Source organism: Anabrus simplex, chromosome 1, assembly GCF_040414725.1.
Source record: "Anabrus simplex isolate iqAnaSimp1 chromosome 1, ASM4041472v1, whole genome shotgun sequence".
NCBI lineage: Eukaryota > Metazoa > Arthropoda > Insecta > Orthoptera > Tettigoniidae > Anabrus > Anabrus simplex.
Window position 1 is genome coordinate 466,730,274 of NC_090265.1, and position 22,488 is coordinate 466,752,761.

A 22,488-nucleotide genomic window follows, 5' to 3' on the forward strand; every position below is an offset into this window, starting at 1 on the left:
CTCACCCTACGTTTCCCCTGACATGCACCCCTTATGAAGTGATAAGGGTCAAGAATGAACCATAGCTACTGCCAAGGAAAGGAAATTATGTGCCCTGGCGAGGACTGTCGCATTTCCCTGGGTATAAAAGATTAATATATGACAAATGAAATTGTTTCAAACAGTGATGCTGATATAAAGATGAAGAAATCAGAAATAATATTTTGAAAACCCTAATAAAGGTTAAGTAGGCAGTGGACACTGTCATATTCTGAAACACGAAACTTCCCTGTGGAATTCCCAAACAAGACCTCTCGCTAATGAGATCCTAGAATGATTAATGACCACGGCGCAAGTTTTACTGATTTTAACAAGGCGCAACTTTTACTCGGCGCAAGTTTTACGACACCCCCGCATGCCCGCACGCGCTGTCTGTAATCTTGCCTCATGCTTGCTAAACCTGACCAAGGCGTTGTTTCAGTTTCCAACACTCGTGCTGATGTTTGTTTTCGAGTTCTGCGCGAGTGTATTATTGCTTACGCTAACATGTCGGAGGTTTAAATGTTTTAATATGGGTAGTAAAAATACAGTAATTATTACACACTAGTTTTTATCACCTTCTCATACTGGAAAAATAAACAAGTGATTTACAGTGACCGACCATGCTCAGCCATTTTCAGGGCTGCCGGCGGTGGTTTGTTAATTTTCTGCACTTTAATTTTACAATATTATATTATTACAGTATATTATACAATTTTACAATGGTGAAATGACATACTTGCAAAGAGCAGCAACGTCAAATAATGCACTAAATAATGCGTAACTTCCTGTTCCTTCTTTGAGGGATAAGGGTAATGAAACCCTACTTCACCCTGTTGTGCAATTACTGAACGTGGAGAGACAATTACGCCCTGTCCAGTCAAATTTCTTCTAGAATACGAATAATGAAGCAACGATGAGGAGGAAAGAAATATCAAAACTAAGCGAACGAGCGGGAGATCAAAGGAATGGGCTTAAAAGGCAACAAAGGAACTTTAATGAGGAGGATAGAATTTGACGCAATATGAAATACAAAGAATGATTCCACAAAGGAGAAGACAGCTTGTATCCAAGAGGAAGCAGACACACACAGAGAGAGAGAGAGAGAGTTCGTTTTCAAAAGAATATCCTTTGTAAAGAAGAGAAAAATATCAAGGATTGTTCTCAGTTATCGAGCGCGCTGGAATTTTGAGAAGACATCATTTGATCAACATCCTACAGTTTTGTACTCGCCATTGAAACGAATTGTATACACACATATTTCCTTTTCATTTAATCTCTCATGGCTTGTAGCTACACAGTCTTAATTACTATTCGTGGGCGGAGAGTTAACTCTTCAGATATTCACCACAGTATTCAAACCACTTTAAGGCTTAATATTGATAAAGAATGAATGAATCCCTCATGGTTAGCCAATCGCATTAGGTCACGCTGCAAGACAGGAGTTGGAAGTAGAAACATTCAGAGTTTTGAACAGTGACTCTCCTTTGTGTTGATATAGTTTTCCTTCGGATTTGATCATGAAAACACACGGGTTGAATTCCTCCTCCCGAAACAATAAATCATTTCCTAAATCCTAAATACTATCGTTAAATCCACTATTAGATTATCGGTCAGTTCATCACACACGTGTACATGGAGCGATAATATACTGGAAGATGGCTGAAACACTGAACAGGGATGAACAGTCACCACCACCACCACCACCACCACCACCACCAAACAAACTCTTGCAGATTTCTATAACTGTTGATATCATGGTGATAACCAGGGGATCAGCATTACGTGGAATACCAAAGGGAGGGTCTGAGCGATCTGATTTCCGGTTTCTACGAGTAATCGAGGCATCCCCTGTTCTTCTGTTCGATGCTTGTAAAGTTTGTAAATCTCACGGCCTTATGACTCGGAATTCAGTGGCTGTGTTCACAATATCAGCGGTGACGTAAAACTACACATTTGATTGATTTTTGATAGTGGCCTCTGGGAGAGATTTTGATTTCCTTTTATTATTAGCATGACCTCTGTCCAAGAGACGTTCAGTCATCAAAACCACACAGAGAAAACTGAGAAAATGATTTTAAAAAACACAAAATGAAGAGATAATAATATATCATTACTTCAAAATGACTGTTTATATCTCGTATTCATTGGAGAATTCCTGTAAAATGAAGACACCATAACAATAATAATAATAATAATAATAATAATAATAATAGAGGATGTCTGGTGGAGATGGTGAAGGCGAGCTAGGTTCATCTGGAAGGACATGAGATCCATTCCCCGTCAGAAAGTTGTTAATTTAGGAAACAAGATTGTTTACTTCTGGAGCGGCCTACGGCCCTGAGGTCCACTCATCTTACATAAAAAATGTTAAATTGTGGGGGGGACAAAGGCCGCTGGACATAGAGCTAAACAATCTGTTCCACTTAGAACCAAGGTTACGGAGAGTGGAAGCCTTTACCTTCCACTTCTCCAAGGCTTTTATGGCTTGAAGGGAGATAGTTTTGCTTTCCTAATATTGTAACTACAATAATAGTAATAAATATACTGAATAATTCATAAACACTGCAAGTTTCTTCAGAAATGATGTCATGTTCCGATATATTTGTATATCTCCTCTCGATAATAAAACTGAACGCTTGGAGGTTGTGGAGCTTCGAGCAGCACAAGAATTTGGATGAAGTATGGCCTTTGGCCTTCAGTCTTTTGCGTAGTCAAAAAGGATATGGTTTTCATCCCCACTATTTGTAGCACCAGAAGCTGAGTTGGATGTAGCAGTGACACCTAACTTGTTCAGCTTTTGAATTAGAAATGAATGCTTATCCATAGTTAACGTACACATTTGTACTGGCACACGTGACAGTGACATGATACTGAGATTTGTCTTTATTCATATAGTTGCTTTAAGTCGATATAGGCGTTATATGGTGTTATAATGTGTGTATGTATCAATTATTTAAGGCAGGGCCTCTCAAACGCCCAAAATCTCACGCGTGCAGATAGAGGCGCAAGAGCTCCGAGCACTGTGCATCGCTGCCGCTCGGCATGGCTCGGATCAACGCTTCGTCTCTGGGCTGCTCGGCTAAGCTCGGCTCAACTCGCCTATACTCGGCTCAAGTCAGCCCGGATTTGGAGCGCTACGGCGCAAGTGGGGCAGAGGGAGACAGGCGAAGCGAGCGAGACAGGCGTGAGGAAAGAGAGAGTAAGCGCTATTGCTCCAAATCGAGGAGTGGGGGGGGTCTGCACTCTGGTCAACCAAGCCAAGTCGTCTTTTGCACCGTGCACAGTGCATGCACCACGTGCATGCACCCTGAGAGGCCCTGATTTAAGGAGATAACTATGAGGGATGTGGTCGTTTTCTGTGAAAAGGGAAGAAAATCATATTTCGTTGTATTGTGATAATGATCATAAAAAAACTTTTCAAATGTGATTTACGGTAGAATTCGACTAAAATTCTATCCCAAAGGACGAATAATGAACTCTTTAATGGACTGAGTTATTATGAATAGAGAAGACGGAAAGGTTTTTCAAGAGATACAATTAAATGTTTTTGCACATATTTCGTTATGACTTACGGAAACAATGGATCATTCAAAGAAATCATGGGGTGTAATAGCTTATTGTACCATCAAGGCAGTGTGTAGAAGAAGACAGGAGGCAGAACATTTAAAATAGCGAATATGTCCTTAGAGAGAATAGGCGTAGAAAGTATGTTCACTCGTACACCCAATGCTTCAGGTCCTTATTTCTGATTTAATTTAAGATCAGATATAGCTGATCTAGTGCGCACTAAGTATTTACTACTTTGATGGCGATTTGAAAAATAAATAAATAAATAAATAAATACATAATCTATTAACTGATTAAATACTAATGAATATAAATAAACACCACTGAACCAAATTAAACACTGAAACACATCAGAGAAAGTGAGTCTGCAGTTTCTATTGACTGTTAAAATCGCGATCATAACCGGACGATGTCCCGTTTTACATGGAATCTGGTCCGCAGGGACTTGGCTTTTCATTTCAAGAGATCCCAACTTCATATTCTCAGAACCGAACCGCGGCCGGCCTGGTGAGAAACCTGTGATGTTCGAGATCAGATGTCACATCAGCTGGAAGTATCTTTGAAGAGAGTAGTCCTTATTTATGATTTATTTTCCTCGGGGATATTCATATAAATTAACTCCATTATCGTTATTTTCTCGGGGATATGATCAGCACGGTAACTTAGGTGCTAGATTGAATACCTTTAGAATAATACACTTAGGAACCTTTCCTAAACCACACTCAAAATATTGTAATAAATTTTAGCCCCTTTTTCTTTACAGTCTGACCTCAAATCAGATAACAACTTTCATTGTAATAATCCCGGTGGATTTGAGGGGATTTTTCCACAAACTGAAAACAGACAGAATCCAGAGAGGGTATTGATCATTAAACGCTTGATCCGATATAAAAAGAAACGACAGGCTGTATTGGGGGTCCAGCCGCAAGTTACATGGCATAGAATAAGTCATTCTGACAAAAACTGGATGTTAACTAGGTGTAATCGCCCAAATAAAACAAAAATCAATTCAGTGAGAAATTTCAGGCAGAAGTGCTGGGCAGCATGTCTCACTGTGCGGAAACCTCCACTTTCTTACACAGCCCGTAAACGTTCTACTGTGGACTGTTCGACCTTACTCGTTGCCTAAGATTCCCGAACGCGTTTACGGTAGTTTCCAGTCCATTTAGACCGAAGATATTTAAATATTCTGCAAATATAACACAATCTTCAACATTTCAACTGACCTGGTCACGAAGTTGTGGAAGTTATAGTGAGCAGTAGTAACTTGTATGACAGAGCTCTACGAGACAAACGAATGATTTACTTGCAACACACTATAGAGCTGTACTGACTTTACTGTGTCGCTACAATCTCAATTTCCTCACAAAATGGCTAACCCCCACTCGTTACGACGTCATTAATTATGGAAACTTATTTGAAACAATATTTTCATCCTTCACCTAATTAACAGTGTATTAACTATTTAGACATAATGTATAGATGCTAATTTATAAAGCCGAGCTTACTATACACTCGCATGTTACGCTCAAAATTTTACGCGGAGCACAGTACACGACCGGAAAGAAAAACAAAAAAGTATTCAACGCCAAAAACTAAATATAATAAAAAATGATAAAATTAATGTACAATCGAAATGAAACGCCACAGTGTCGGAATTTTGTCCCGCAGAGCGTTATGTGCCCCAGGCCAACGACACAATATTGTCACTTTTTTTTTTCTTGCTAGTTGCTTTACGTCGCACCGACTCAGATAGGTCTTATGGCGACGATGGGACAGGAAATGGCTAGGAGTGGGAAGGAAACGGCCGTGGCCTTAATTAAGGTACAGCCCCAGCATTTGCCTGGTGTGAAAATGGGAAACCACGGAAAACCATTTTCAGGGCTGCCGATCGTGGGGTTCGAACCTACTATCTCCCGAATACTGGACACTGGCCGCAATTAAGCGACTGCAGCTATCGAGCTCGGTATTGTCACATTTAAACGCCTTCAAATCACTCTCACTAGGATCGAACCCACTATCTTAAAAATACACAGTCCAAGCCCTGCCGGCAAACAACTCGATTTCGAAAACATCCTAGGATATGAGCTACGAATTATAGGTAAATCAGATATGATGAAGTAAGGAAATATACTATTTATTCTTAAAAATTGCCATCCTTTCCTTAATCAATGTTATCTGGTCGATTAGATTAGTAGTTTGCATTTTTCTGCCACTATGAGTGCTAAAGTGAGGCAATGCATTGTTTCAATTAACTAGCGTTAATGTGAGTCAAGACAGAGTTTCACTTATGCCCTTATAACTACATACGGCGCGGACATTTTTTCAAAAATTCAAAACACGCCTCAGGTATTGAACTAAGACACACATTATAGAAAGAATTATGTAAACAAGTTAATTTGGCTAGGATGTGAATAAAAGACGAGTAAAGAACTAAACTTATGTGGTTTTAGGCTGTTTTTCCGGAACTGCATTTAGGCGGGAAGTGATTTTCGAAAATCGTTTCTAGTCTGATATAGCTATCCAAGACTCACAATTTGAAACCTTTCTTGGCCCTTTGTCCTTCAACTTTCGGCACGATTGGGGAAATTGGTTAATTTTACGTTTTTCTTAGTATGGGGACCTCTACTTTGTCGGCTAAGAGATGTTTTCAGCATTAAAAGCAGAAAAGCCGACACTACCACTGAGGCCGACATGAATTCGCTCCATAGCCATAAATTCTCTTCCTAACATCCGCTTGTTGATATTGTTTGTTTGTCCAACCCTTGTCCCGTTTTCCTACGGGGTCAGGTATGAGGTGAGATGAATCTGTCGTGGCGGGTTTTTATGACCGGATGCCCTTCCTGACGTCAACCTCATCACAGGAGTTAATGAGATGAAATTAATGACGTGATATATGATAGTAGGGAGAGGGTGAAACCTGGTGCCGGCACATAGCCTACTCCTGTCGAATAGCACCAAGGGGTCTGCTGAAGGCTTAACGTCCCCATCCGACGGACGAATCACCATCAACAGCGTCATATGCCCTCACTCCATATGAGCACTGCGGAGAGGTTTGGAATTTAAACCAGGCTTTTGGCACGCAATCTAGTGATTATAAATTTTATAATTCGGGAGATAGTAAGTTCGAGCCCCACTGTCGGCAGCCCTACAAATGGTTTTCCGTGGTTTCCCATTTTCACACCAGGCAAATGCTGGGGCTGTACCTTAATTAAAGCCACGGACGCTTCCTTCCCACTCCTAGCCCTTCCCTGTCCCATCGTTGCCATAAGACCTATCTGTGTCGGTGCGAAGTAAAACAACTAGAAAAAAAGAAAAAAAAGAAATTGTATACCACCACCTCCCCTACCCTGCCGGCCAACATTCTGATGGTGAAATTGTTTTCGACCAACGGGACTCGAACCGGCTAACCTCGGTGTCAGACCGTTTTAGACTTCAGCGCCTTAACGATCATGGCCACCAAGCGGACAACGCTTATTGAAATTATTAGGCAAAATTCATTCATTTCAATACTGGAGCTAGAAGCCTTCATCGCAAGCGAGTGTTTTACTGATTTATATTCACCGTGTTCATGTATAGTCCATAGTGAATGTCTATGCCCTTCTTTTCCCTGGCTCCCTACAACATTTAGACTGACAAGACACGATCAATGGTCAGTAATATGCATGTTCCTGTTTTTCCTCCTTTCACCATTACGTCGTTAAAACATCAATCAATCATTTCACTTGATTTCATTGGAAGCGATAAATCTTGTAGATCATTTTTCTGCTGCCTTTGAGCGTGTGCAAGTTTCAGGGGGTTGAAAGAAGACATTCCGTGGAGTGATGTTCCGGTCCAAGGTACCTTGATCCCTGCCGACAGGTGGAATTGATTAGGGAGGAGTCAGCTCGATGAGAGTGGGGAGGGGAAGACTATCTAGGTCACGGTCCTGGGTGCTGTCTAGGCACGGTGTAATCATGACAAATTACTCTTCTTACATCTTTTGCGTACCATAAAGGAATAGACGACCCAAATGAATAACGAACTCGAACATTGTATTGGCCAACACAATAAAGGTATGCAAAGGTTAGTAAGTAAAGTTGAAAGATATAAAATCAACAAAGTTCATTTTTCATGTCGTCTCTAGTATTAATCTTATGTATACGTTTTATTTTGCGTATCCCCTTCACAAGTACAAAATAAGGTCCCGGTTCAATTACTTCGCGAACGTCTTAATATTTACTATAAATCTTTAAATCATATAATCAAAAAGGACCTGATAGGTTTCAATGATTATTATTATTATTATTATTATTATTATTATTATTATTATTATTATTATTATTATTATTATTATTATTATTATTATTCAAACGTGCCTTTGCTGGCGAGACTTAGTGTTTACAGTGCACTACGTCTTCTGGTATGGGCTAGAGAAATTTTGTTACTTTCATTGATCTGTCTCAGCTTTATCCTTGGCTTTGACAAAATGAAAGTGACTGAGGTATGTGTGATGCTAGTAATGCCGTTCCTTCTGCAGCCAGTCCCTGCTATGAGTGGTGTGAAAATATTGCTCATAGGATCGGTTGGTGCATGCATTTCCGTGGGCTTGGCAGAATGATATGTAATAGCAACTTCGGGCTCAGTGAGGAAAGCAACGAGAAACTACCTCACTCCTCATTTCCGTGGTACGCCTCTTCAGTGATGCCTAGGCCATCTATGACAGCTGATGGCGAAGCTGTTGAGGAACCAACCAGCCTTCGGGCTGAAGACTAAACATACACACGTTATTCAAACAAACCAACAAATCCTACAGCCTTTAAGTAAGTCGAAGAACACAGCGGGAACGGTTCACGGATGCCCTACGTTCCAACAGAAATTAAATAAGCAAGATATCACAAGTAAAACAATCAGTCGTTTCAGTCCAAACATCCACTGAAAAAAGAGGTGCAGTATACTGTATTATAATGTAAGATATACTTTAACATAATAGTGCAAAGTAACAAATGGCAAGTTCAGGAGAAGTGTCATTTCTAAGCAGTCTTTTGCATTGGTAGTGGATTAGAATATAGGTTCAGTACACTGTGGTAAAAACTGCTCATAATATTAATTAATTCTGAGAAAAAATGTGTGTGCTTTATTCAGAAAGGAAGTGCTTTGGCTTAATAATAAGCCAGGTAGGCGGGCAAACTAATGAACGCGGCCAGAGGATGAAAATGGTAATATCCCTACACATGGTCATCCATATTCATGGGTTGAGAGGCTGCAGGATTTAGGCCCTGCGTGAGCTCGATAACACGGCTGACAGGTGAATAGCTGGGACTCGCAGGAATTAATGAGACACTGAGATATGTACGCCTACAGTAAGAGGATAGAGAACTTAGATCTCAGACATTTAAAGCAAGAAATGCATTGCCAAGATTATTTCAACATAAATCAGGTTACAGTAAGATCTTCCAGGATTAGCATTTATCTTACGTGGAAATGAAACAAGCAAGCTTGCAATTTTATGTGACTGTTGATATCGTGAACATGGCCACGGACCTAAATCAAAATAGAGGAACGTGATTTTTAATTTCCAAAATCTCACATGTATTGGACGGGATTCGAATTGTGGTCATATTGGTGACAACCAGTGACGGTGCCGTGTGTGGATATATAAAGGACACTGAAATGTTATTTAATTACGTTCAAAATGTGTACCACACGTGCCGCACATTGTCCGTAACGTCTCTGGACGTTATTCAACATGTTCATGAACAAACGTTGCTCTAGAGAACAAAGAATGACGATATCTTCTCGCGTAATTCGGGAATATCTGTGGGTGGGTCATCTGTCTTGGAAAATAATTCTTTCAATATGCCCCATATGCAGCCGGGGAGGAAAAAGGGCACGGAAATAGAATTTCACGAGAAATTAGGTGATCTCCAACGTGTCGTTGCAGAGTAGGCGGTGGTTCCATCTTCCTGCATATATTGTCACTCGGGGGTCAAGTTTCTGTCGCGGCAAAAACGACGTAGGTCCCGCACGAGTGGGGTAGTAATGGGGTCTCAGTAGACCGTCTGGTCTACTCTTTTCGGAATCTGTACAGCATCCATATCAAAATAAGGGCCCAGTATTCCATGATCGGACACGGGGTACCAAACAGTACGGCGCACACTGTGTAGTGGTTCCTGTTTAATGACACCAGGCCACTCAAACACTAAAGAACCAATTGTTTATCACTCGGTGAAGTCACCAAAGTTAATATGTCTTTAATTTGAAATCCATGCGTTGCAGAAGAAATCTAGGTCCTCATACGTAATGTACAAAACTCAGCTGTAATACTGTAATCAGGCTCGCTCATCCCTTCCTGCTAGATGCTAGGCAACTCGAATGTGGTATGCAAATCCACCCATACCTTTTCATATCCGCGGAACAGACTTACCGCTCAAACCGAGTTTCAGCGATGTTCGTGGTGAACTACGCTCTGGGGCCTCAAACACCGTCCTGTTGTAAAGAAGTCATCCACGATTCTCTTTTGTGGTGACGGTTCTTGGACGCCAGTTCTCCTATTCCGTTGGCATAAGACTGACCCTGTATGATGGAACTTATCAACGACACCTAACATTTTAGAGCCTCCTCGTACTGTTCCTTAACGTGAAGCAAACTCTGTCCATTCTGACGCCCCACACCGTATAAGAAATCAAAGTCATGACGGCCCTAGGAGTGGTGGCACGTAAAGGTTTACACTATTCGTAACCTCGGCACTTGATGGGGTAGAGTGGTTAGCTCTACGCCCGGCCGCCTTTGCCCCCAGGAATTAACCTGGTACTCATTTTTGATGTAGGCTGAGTGAACCTCAGGGTCATATGCACCTATAGAAGTGGAAATCTCATTTCTTAAATTTTACGACTTCCTGACGGGGATTCGAAACCAAGTCCTTCCGGGCGAACCAAGCACGCCTTTACTGCTTAGGCCAGGCAGCCCCTCCCCACTCCCTATGATCTATACGGGGTCCGCTCTCTGTAATTTCGTTCGTTTTGCCAATTTTTCAGGTATTTTTTTCGTTATAGGTCAACTCAAGACCGTATCAGTGTCTGTCCGTTTGTCTGTTTGTCTGTTCCACTATCACGGTGATTCGGCTGGACAGATCTCGACCAAACTTCATATTTAGAGTGTTCTCATCCAGGAGCAGCTTTTGATATGAATTTGATTTAAAAATAACCGAACAGACTGGGGATTTATAGGAAAACGAAAGCAGGTATTTTTCAATTTTCTCTTTTACCATAGATCTTCTTCTTCTTAATCTGTTTTATGTACAATCCTCAGACTACACGTGAACTTCCCTTCATTTTAAACAACTTTTGTTATGGACATAACTTCACTTATTTTAAAATGACGGAGAAAATTACTAATTTCTGCGGGTTTCATGCTCTGCCTATCCGACCTCACTTGGTCAACTCTTGTTCTTTTTCGACCCAGACTGTATTACGTATGGAGGCATAGGGAGTCTTTCATTTGCATGCCCTTCGCGGCCCTTGTCTTGCTTTGGCCGATACCTTCATTTTTCGAAGTGTCGGACCCCTTCCATTTTTTCTCTCTGATTAGTGTTATTATAGAGGATGGTTGCCTAGTTGTACTTCAAAACAATAATCACCACCACCACCACCACCACTTTCATGCTCTGCACAGAGTTACCGACACCCGCGCAGACCGACAATAAACCTACCGGTTACCATGGCAACGTCTCTGACTGCTTGCCAGCAGGGAAGTGACGTAATGCCAGTTTCGTCATTATTCCTGCAAACTCGTGGTTGTTCGTTGGGTAGAATGCGAGAGAAGCGTCAAGCTACCATTCTGCAGGATATTCGCGAAATACCGTTGGAGGTTACAATCATCTTCGAATAGCACCGAGGGTGGATGTTAATATTCCAACAGTACCGCGGAGTGTAGCGCATTATTTATACCGTAAAGTGTTTTTATGGCTTTTGCTAAAATTTTTACTGTATTTCTCTCCTACTTCCGTTTTCTGCCTTAATTTCTTGCCTCTGCCTTGCCTCTTTGGGCTTAAGTAATAACACCGTAAGTCATCTTCTTATCTGATTACCTAAGAATCAGTATGACTAAATTTCTTCTCCGTTACCGCTTTCGCAAATCCGCTGGCATTTCATTTTTCCTATACATCCAAATAGTATTTACATATTTGACCTATTCGGCTGTCTTCAGTTGTTATCCTGCCTTCAATATTAATTCCAATATTCTTAACTGCATTACTTTCTTCCTTAATTTCTCCGTATGCACGCGAGTTCTAATACCAAATCATGGGCTCTCTTTCCTTTGAGCAGGTAAGTTGCGACATTTTTGAGAGTTGCTGCCTCTTTCGATTCCAAATAAGAAACGAGCTGCCAGTGGAAAGCCTAAAAACACCAGTCCACGTCTAGAGCATCTGAAAATACAGTACTTCTGAACGTGAGGCCGATTTGAATGTGCTCAGATTTAGGAAAGCATTTGGCGAGTGATGCTGATAGCAGGCAAGGCTCAGTTCGCTGGGAGAACATAATTGAAAATCGAGGGAATCTGGGGCTGGTTTTAATAATGTTGCTTTACGTCCCAAGGTTTCCGTAGATACTGAGGAACCGGACATTTTGTACTGCAAGAGTTAATTTATGTACAGGTAGATCTGCCGATACGAGCTTTGCAGATTTCCAGCTTCCTACAAGCGTCACCTCTTCACATACAATCGAACTTCCGGTTTTGGAATTTGTGATCAGCATAAGACGCAAGTGTAAACATTTCTTCCACACAGAGAAGGAGAAAATTTTCCAAAGCGAAGACCTATAGTTTTCATGGGCTTAAATCTTCTGAAAGTCCTAAGTTTTAGCCCCCTCCTCCCAATACAAGATGGTGAACTAGATTTGCCAGACAAACTAAAATAATTGAAATTTGGAGAAAATGATAACTTCTAGCCTGTAACCAAGGGAAAAATTCCAAGCTGTTCACATGCGTAACATTTTTGGCCCCCAAAAATGTCGAAATATGAAGTTAATTTTAATGACGGTGCAGGCCTTAGTTTCGTGGTAATTGGTGGCTAAACGGTGAGTCGTATCACAAAACAAATCACAATCGTGCTCAATTTCGAGAGATCTACAACTCTTGACCTATGACTTTTGTCCTATCTCGATCCCTTATACATTCTATAGGGCTGCATTTTTTATTATAATCAAATCCCCTAACTCGATTGTGACTGGCATTAGGAAAAGGGGCCTGTCTTTATCACGAAATTAACGGCAGCAGGCAAGTGACCCTGCCGTTATAGTAGAAACTCTCCAACTAGAGTGTGAATGTAACTTAAAAGCTTTCCAGTCTGTAGAACACACACGTTAAATATAAATATTACACTATAACATATCTGTAAAAACGCTTTATTATAAAAATACACGCTTGTGTATATATACGAAAGTATAAAAATTATAAACGTGATTTAATTAGGCAATTCCAGGTATCTTCTTCTTCCTAATCTGTTTACCCTCCAGGGCTGGTTTTTCCCTCGGACTCAGCGAGGGATCCCACCTCTACCGCCTCAAGGGCAGTGTCTTGGAGCGTGAGAGATTGGGTCGGGAGATACAACTGGGAACAATGACCAGTACCTCGCCCAGGCGGCTTCACCTGCTATGCTGAACAGAGGACTTGTCGCCTGAAGACTGGAAGGGATAGACCAGGAAGAGGAAAAGAAGCGGCCGTGGCCTTAAGTTAGGTACCATCGCGGTATTTGCCTGGAGGAAAAGTGGGAAACCATGGAAAACCACTTCGGAGATGGCTGTGGAGGGAATCGAACCCCCTCTACTCTGTTGACCTCCCGAGGATGAGTGGACCCCGTTCCAGCCCTCGTACCACTTTTCAAATGTCGTGGTACAGCCGGGATTCGAACCCGGGCCTTCGGGGGTGGCAGCTAATCACACTAACAACTAGACCACAGAGGTGGAATCCAGGCATCTTACAAACTTAAAACTTGGTACCAGAGAAGCTGATCTCAGGTTAGCTAGAAAAACGAAAATTCTCAAAATTCCCTGAGGGGTCCACGCTGAGGGGGGGGTTCAAATTTGGGGCTCAGCATAAGAACGCAGTCGGATATATTTAACCAAAGCGATAACTTATAGGTTTCGTGTGTTAAAAAGTTTCCTGAAAGTCCCAATTTTTTACCCTCTCCCCCAAATCAAGATGGCGTCATAATCTGCCAGACGAGCTGGATCATTGACATTTGGCAAAATTATAGAGTTTAGTCTGTAACCGACGAAAAAATTCCAAGATGTTTAAATTCTTCACTTTTGCCACCGAAAAATATTGAAATATGGAGGCAATTTTAATGATGGTGCAGACCTTCGTTTCCAGTTAACTCGTGGCTAAACGGTAAGTCGTATCACAAAACGGATGGCACAACATCGGTTCAATTTGGAGTGATCTACAACTTTTGTCCTAAGGTTTTTTGTCATTTATTTGTCTCTTATACGCCAGATTTGGCTGCATTTATCGATTTTAGGTAAATGTGCTACTTTTTACGCGTATATTTTATAGTTTGACACACTTAAATAAAATATGTAATCATTAAATTCGGTTTGAACTTTGGCACAGGCAGTAGACATATACGAGCTACTGTATGATTCTAACTGCCACATAAGTATGTGAAAATGAAAGCAATTTGTGAAACTTGTATCCAGATTTTAGCCTACTGATCGTTTCTAACTCAATCTAACGCATACATTGAGGGGATATCATAGGACCAACCATGTCCTAAAATTAGTCTCAAATTAAGGCCACGACCGCTTCCTTCCCACAGCTAGGCCTTTCCCATCCCATCGTCGTCGTAAGACCTATCTGTGTCAGTGCGACCTAAAGCAACTTGTACATAAAATAGACTCTGAAAGCGCAATCCGTTTGTCGATGTGAGTCACTGTTTAATATCAGTCCATCTCGGAATGAAGGTCTGCACGTACACATTTTGCCTTGCAGTAGACAAGGGTGCCAGCTATTGTAAGCAAAATTTCCCAACTGGATTGTGAGTGGCAGTAAGCAAAGTGGCCTGCTATTATAATCGAAACTCCCCAAATCGATTGTGACTGGCAGTAGGAAAGATGGCCTGCCGTTATAATGAGTACTCTCCAACACGATTATGACTGGCATTAGCAAAAGAGGTCTGTCATTATAATGATAACACCACAACTCAATTTTGACTGGCAGTAAGAAAGGGGGCATGTCATTGTTATGAAATCTCCACAAATAGGTTGTGAATGGCAGTGGGCAAGGAGACCTGCTAATATCATGAAAACTCCCCAACTCGATTGTAAATGGCAGTAGGCAAGTGAGCCTGCCGTTATAGTAGAAACATCACAACTCGATTGTTAATGGCAGTGGAAAAGGGGGTCTGCCATTACATTCTAAACTCTACAAGTCGCACCTTACATGGAAATGAACGTATGGTGAATTCCCATGGTGTTTCTCGGATAACGCTAAGAGACATGCATTTTAATAAAATCTTACTCGCCGCGTGTACAGTAATTTACGTAGAAATCCGTGTACAATGTAGAATACCGTAGCGAAGCAGGGGTACATCAGCTAGTCTATAACAAACAGGAATATAATACTGCACGTTATTACTCCTCGTACGGTAAGAACAACATTGTACTCAAAGAATCGGAAATTTTATTGTGCACAACTTTTATAACTTAGAGTTTTCCGCTATAGCTAATATTAACGGAGAACTTCGATATTTTCTCTCTTAGTCCCCCTTAACGTTGCTTCACTGCAGTATATTAAACCAATAATACCTAGCCTAGCCCACACCTTGGCTCATTCCCAAGTGAACTACCTATTCTCCAGAATTTATACTCTGCCGTTTTCCCGTGATGTAACACAAGGAAAGAAAGAAGAAAGAAGAAAGAAAGACAATTAACAACCAGACAAATAAATAAATAAACAGAGCTAAATGTGCAGTAGAAAGCAAAAATTATAATTGTATATTCCTTTATTTCTAGTATTTCATTTACTTCCCAGTAAGATTATCTATTATGTTGGGAACATTCTATTGTGATTGAGGCTGACAATTCTGTCGATTTCCTTTTAAGACAAAAATCACCAGCAGTATATCGTGCTAATTCTGTCATTCTCGTTACAATCAACGTTTCATTGTGACCTAATTTTATTTCTTCCACTTTATCCTCATAGGATTACAATATAATTATTACAGCCCTAACTGGCTATTGTTCAATCCCACACATAACATTAAAAGTTCATAACAATTGTGTTATTCTCCTGAATGAGAAAATAATTACCACAGTTACCAACGTACGAGTTGAAGTTCAAAGGTACAGAATCCTTGCTTAACATCCATAATTCACATGTACATCGAATGAAGAACGAAGGAAAGAAAATTAATAAACAGAGAGAACTGTGTAGTATGATCCTCCGTGGCTCAGACGGCAGCGCGTCGGCCTCTCACCGCTGGATACCGTGGTTCAAATCCCGGTCACTCCATGTGAGATTTGTGCTGGACAAAGCGGAGGCAGGACAGGTTTTTCTCCGGGTAATCCGGTTTTCCCTGTCATCTTTCATTCCAGCAACACTCTCCATTCTCATTTCATAGCATCTATCAGTCATTAATAAATCACTTTGGGAGTGGTGACCCCATCGTACTAATAGCCTATATATGCTTCATTTATTACATCCCTGACCCGGTCAATGACTGGAAAACAGGTTATAGGTTTTCAAATGTGCAATATGAGGCAAAAAATTTAATTGTAGGAACAAAATTATAATTTTATATCCATTTCTAGTATTTCATTTGGTTTGCAGGCTTATAATTCTGGGATTACTCAGTACATCAATTTCAGAGAAAAACAAATTGTGTTTTGTAGTGTAACGGTAAATTAAAGGGCGGCGTTGTACTTACAAGAAATAATACAGGGTGTATCTAAATTCCTGTTACACACTATGCGAGCTTGTACGGCGGACCAAGTAGATAACATTCTGAATGGGAACCCATGTTCGCAAACGTATCGTTTCCACACTATGAACAGAACAACACAACGCGTTTAAATGTTCTGCGTCTGCTGCGTCAGTTGTTGCTGCAGTACCTCTGCGTCCACTTACGGGAGCTAACAAGTCAGAGGAACATCAGCTTGCACGGGTTATGGCAGCGGCGAACATTCGACTACCAGGTGTTTGTGAAGCGAGTGTGCCGGAGCAAGATACGCAGATACAATGTTTGTATCGAAGTGCGTGGTCATCAAGTCAATAGCACGCGGATCCACTGGCACCAACATCATTCGTACTCCACACCACTTATTGACGAAACATTTTTTTTTAAATATTGCTTTACGACGCACCGACACAGACAGGTTTTATGGCGACGACGGGACAGGAAGGGGCTAGGAATTCGAAGGAAGTGGCCGTGACCTTAATTAAGGTACAGCCCAAGCATTTGCATGAGGTGAAAATGGCAAACCACGGAAAAATATCTTCAGGGCTGCCGACAGTGGAGTTCGAACCCACTATCTCATGAATACTGGATACTGGGCCCATTTAAGAAACTGCAGCTATCGAGCTGGGTACGAAGCACATTGAAACGCATGGTGGTGTTTCGCTTGTGGTGGAGAAACGGTACATTTTCGGACGTGGATTCTGATTCAAAAGCCACAAGCCATCGAAGTGTGCAGTAGGAATTTAGGAACACCTTTCATAGCCGACCCGTCATTGCCCAGCACCTCACTCTAATGGCACTTTTTGAATACCTACCATAATTTGATTCTGTATTCTTTTCATTAATTGATTGTTTTACCAGAACGAACCAAATATACCCGCCCGTTGATTAGGATTCCATTCCCTAGAGTGTGAATTTAACATTTTAATAATTGAGGTTAGTTCTGGTATTAACTGGCACGATATGCTGTTGTATTCTTACGTGGAATCAAATCTCGTCCCGTACTTAGTAGATCTTACTACAGTTCCCTCTTCAGTCACTCCACGTCTTTGGTCAGTGGGTGCCTATGTTACTATAGGAACACATCTGAAAATTCCTGAGTGTACGAGATAAATACCAGAGGCAGCTTTCACCAGAGTAAGGCCATTCCGGAGGAAAATATTCAATAATGTCAAGGTATATAAATGATGTCAGTAAAGCAATGGGATCACCAATAAGGTTTTTTTTGCAGGTGATGTTATACAGAGTAGTAAGTTACAGGATTCTGAGCAATTGCAGAAAATGCCTCAACAATATTCTGAGATGGACAGCACACAATGATTAGACGGCAAATGGGATGAAAAGTCAGGTTGTAAATTTCCTCAAGAGGAAAAGCCCTTTCAGTTTTAATCACTGTGTTGAAGGACCTAATGGAGACCGCTCAAAGTAATTACGTCTTAATATAAAGAAAGGCCCTCATTGCGGTAATCAAATTAACGAGGTTATAACAAAGGTTACATATGGTTACGCCCTGTGAGATTATTTAGTGGTTATATTAAGGATGTAAAGAAGAGCGCGTATTAGTCTCTGGTAACACCCCGCTGAGAGTATGACTCCAGTGTACGGGAATCGCACCAGAATTACTTGATACGAGACCTGGAAAACATCCAAATGAAAGCAGCGCGATTTGTGCTTGAGTTATTTCTTAACAAAGAGCGGCATTACAAAAATATTGCAAACTTTGTGCTGGGAAGACTTAGGAGTAAGGAAACGAACTGCTCGACTAAGTAGTATGTTCAGCGTTGTCAGTGGACAAATGGCGTGGGTTCAAATTGGTAGACGAATATGCTTGAGTGGAGCTTTCAAAATGAGGAAATATCCTAATATGGAGTCTAAGCTGCAATACAGTCCGGCCCCGCGGTGTAAGGTGCAACGTGTCCTCCTGTCACCCGAAGGCCCAGGGTTCGATTTCCGGCCGGGTCAAGGGTTTTTAATTGTAAATGATTAATATCCCTGGTCTGGGAAATGGGTGTTTGTGTCGTCTTCACATTCAACACTCTACACTTCCACCATTTACATAATACATGCAGGATCCTCACATATGGTGCAAGTAGGGGCAAAAGATCTTCATAGGTCGACGGCCTGAACAAATAGCATTTTAGAAAAAGCTGCAATACAAGTGTAGAAAGTGGGACAACTTCTATTTCCAGGAAAAGGAATTAGGTAATGGAATATTTATCAAGGGAAATGTTCGATAAATTCCATACGGAATCTGCCACCTGGGCGACAGTCCGAAATACAGATATATGATTGATTGATTGATTGATTGATTGATTGATTGATTGATTGATTGATTGATTGATTGATTGATTGATTGATTGATTGATTGATTGATTGATTGATTGATTGATTGATTGATTGATTGATTGATTGATTGATTGATTGATTGATTGATTGATTGATTGATTGATTGATTGATTGATTGATTGATTGATTGATTGATTGATTGATTGATTGATTGATTGATTGATTGATTGATTGATTGTGGACAGACGCAAGATGTTCCCGGATGAGTTTATATTTTAATGCTGTGGTTGCTGTGATTTTCATATACCTTTTCTCAACCTTCCTACTTGATGATTGAATTAATTATATAATTGTTTCAATAATACATGCCATAATACTGCAATTCAAAGTAAATATTGGCTTGCATCTTTTACTACGATCCTGTACAATGAATGTCCTCTTCTATAGCTAAATATGAGTTACCTGGACCATTATTAATTGAGAATGGAGGTCAAAGAATTTTCGTTTCACTTCTCCCGATCTTCGGTCTGCGGAGGTCAAGTCCTTGTTGCTAATTTTTAATTAATTTTATACCTTAGACGCACACGATACAGTATTTAATTTATGGGTACCTATTCAGAACGTCATATGCAGTTTCTGTGGCTTTAGTCTCTTTCTGAGAGTGTGTTCTTACAAATCATTGGTGCTAGATAAACATGTAAATGGATATACTTATTTGTAAGGAACGATCTACGTATTCAACGAAACTTGAAGTGAAGAGATTATCACCTTTAATTATTTCGTTATGTAATGATGCTGAATGTTGCTGCAAAGTGCTATTTGTCTCTGAATCAGAGAAGTGAGTGGAACTATTTCTTGCCTCAAGAAATGAGAGGGAGTTAGTTGACAGTTATTTGACGTCGCACCAACTGACAGGTATTTTGACGATGAAACAGGACAAGAATAGGACTGCGAAGGAAGTGACCGTGGCCTTAGTTAAGGTACAACACCAACATTTGCTTGGTGTGAAAATCGGGATGCACTGCGAAATCTTTTTCGGGGCCGCTGATTGTGGGTTTCGTACATATCATCTCCCTAATACAAGCTAATAGCTACATGCCCCGAAATGCACGGCTAATTCGCTCCGCAAGGAATGAGAGCATCATTTGGTGACAGGAAATTAATGGTAGAAATATCCTTCGTTCTATCGAAAATATAACATCGTAACTGTCGGAACAGAGTGGATATTGATAAAGTAAGCTTGGACAGAACGAAATGAAGGGTAGAAACCATATCAAACTGAGCTGCGAGTCCGTGGTCACCAGTTACGTCTCAAGTTGTAACCTTGTGAAAAAATGATAAACATTCGAAAAACCTATGTGATTTTATTTATGAAGCATTTATTCAACTTTTCTTGTTCTATGAATCACATATGTTCACCACGGCATATAGAGTTTGTATTTAAAGTGATGTACTTTCCGGACATTTTAAATAAACATACTCTGCCCAGGATAATAGATTGATATACTTTTTTTGTTAGTTGCTTTATGTCGCACCGACACAGATAGGTCTTATTGCGACGATGGGATAGGAAAGGCCTAGGAGTAGGAAGGAAGCGGCCGTGGCCTTAATTAAGGTACAGCCCCAGCATTCGCCTGATGTGAAAATGGGAAACCACGGAATACCATCTTCAGGGCTGCCGACAGTGGGATTCGAACCCACTATCACCCGGATGCAAGCTCTCAGCCGCGTGCCCTTGACCGCTCGGCCAACTCGCCCGGTAGATATATTTATATTTAAAATGACGTTTATAAACAAATAGGAATAAGACTATTAAGAACTTCTGCACATGCAACATTGGTTTCATTGCAGAATATTCCGTGAACACCGACATCTGAACGGAAAAGAAAGAGGAAACTTGAAACTTGAAAGGAGGTTCGTAGACGGAGTGCTAGGATATGATATCTTCACTGAAGGGCCGATACTACTGTAACTCCACATACCAGGTAAAAAAAAAAAAACAAGCTATCTCCGTTCAAGCTGTGAATGCCCTTGAAAAAATGGAAGGTAAAGGTTTCTATTACTGCATTCGTAACCTCGGTAATAATGAGGAGAAAGTGGTTAGCTCTACGCCCAGCCACTTTTGCACCCAGGAATTAACCTGGTACTCACATTTGATTTGGCCTGAGTTACCCTCAGAGTGAAATGCCTCTCGTGAAATAGGAACCTCGTTCTTAAATTTTACATCTTTCTCACGGTGTAACGGGCCAACATTCCTCAGGATGAAGCGAACATACTTTTACTGCTTGGGATCCTGAACGTGACATTTACATTGTTTAGTTTAAAACACGTGCTTAGAGAGAAAAAATGTGTCATATACAAGACTCATTCGTTAAAATATGATTTGAAAAATCTCTATTAACTTTTCAGTGCGGGTTATTTATCATTTGAAAGTAGTGCAGTGAATGCCCTTCATCTGGCGCCATATTCTCGAATTGTCAAGTTTCATCTACATGGTCATTTAGGCCTATATCACATACAGTATATATGCTAACATTTCACTCAATGAATAAGGAAAATGTTAAGCTACTGTGTCCTTTAAACATACTCGGAAAGTTTCGTGATTCTGTAACAACATTTCATCCCGAATAATTAACGTACTGGAGCTCCACAATTCACCAAAATGTGATTACAATAGAATTCACATTTGGAATTAAAATTCCTGTGTGGATAATTTTGATTACCTCTGATGGAATTATAAAGCAATACATTTTATGTAAACGAATTGTGCTTTTACATGATTGAAATATTAAGTGACGTTTGTTTTGTCCGTTTAGCCATACTGCATAAATCAGTGATACTCAAAAGTATTTTCAGGAAGTTAATAAATATATTCGTTAAAACTTCACTATTTAAAATCCCATATTGTAGCTTCTGAAGGTGTAATTCTGAGTGGAGTACGTATACACTCGGCAGATAAATGGATTAACAACTCATTGTGAGCCAACAGAAAGTGATTTCTTATGGTTTTTCCATATTCACTCTTGGGATATATTTTGCAGTGGTACAATTTCTCAAGCTTACGACAGATATCACAGTACTCACAAAAACACATTATATATCGATAATGACGCTACAAAGGTACAGAACAATCAATTGCATTCATACTACTAGAATGTCCGTTCTTCGCACGGGATAATGCCTCATCCTTTTTCTATTAATAAAAAATATAGAAACAAAACAACCTTGTCCGACTCGTTGGCTGAACGGTCAGCGTACTGGCCTTCGGTTCAGAGGGTCCCGGGTTCGATTCCCGGCCGGGTCGGGGATTTTAATCGTCTCTGATTAATTCTTCTAGCCCGGGGACTGGGTGTTTGTGTTTGTCCCAACACTTTCCTCTTCATATTCACACAACACACTACACTAATAACCACCACAGAAACACGCAATAGTGATTACATCCCTTCATATAGGGTTGGCGTCTGGAAGGGCATCCGGCCGTAAAACAGGGCCAAATCCACATGTGCGACACAGTTCGCACCCGCGACCCCACAGGTGTGGGAAAAGCGGTAGAAAAAGAAGAAGAAAAAGAAGAAGATAGAAACAAAACAACCTTAAGAAATACTTGTGCAATATTTCATCCCTCTGTCTTTATGGGATGTGTGCGATAGAGGGATCATGTGTTTTAGGTAGTTACCTCA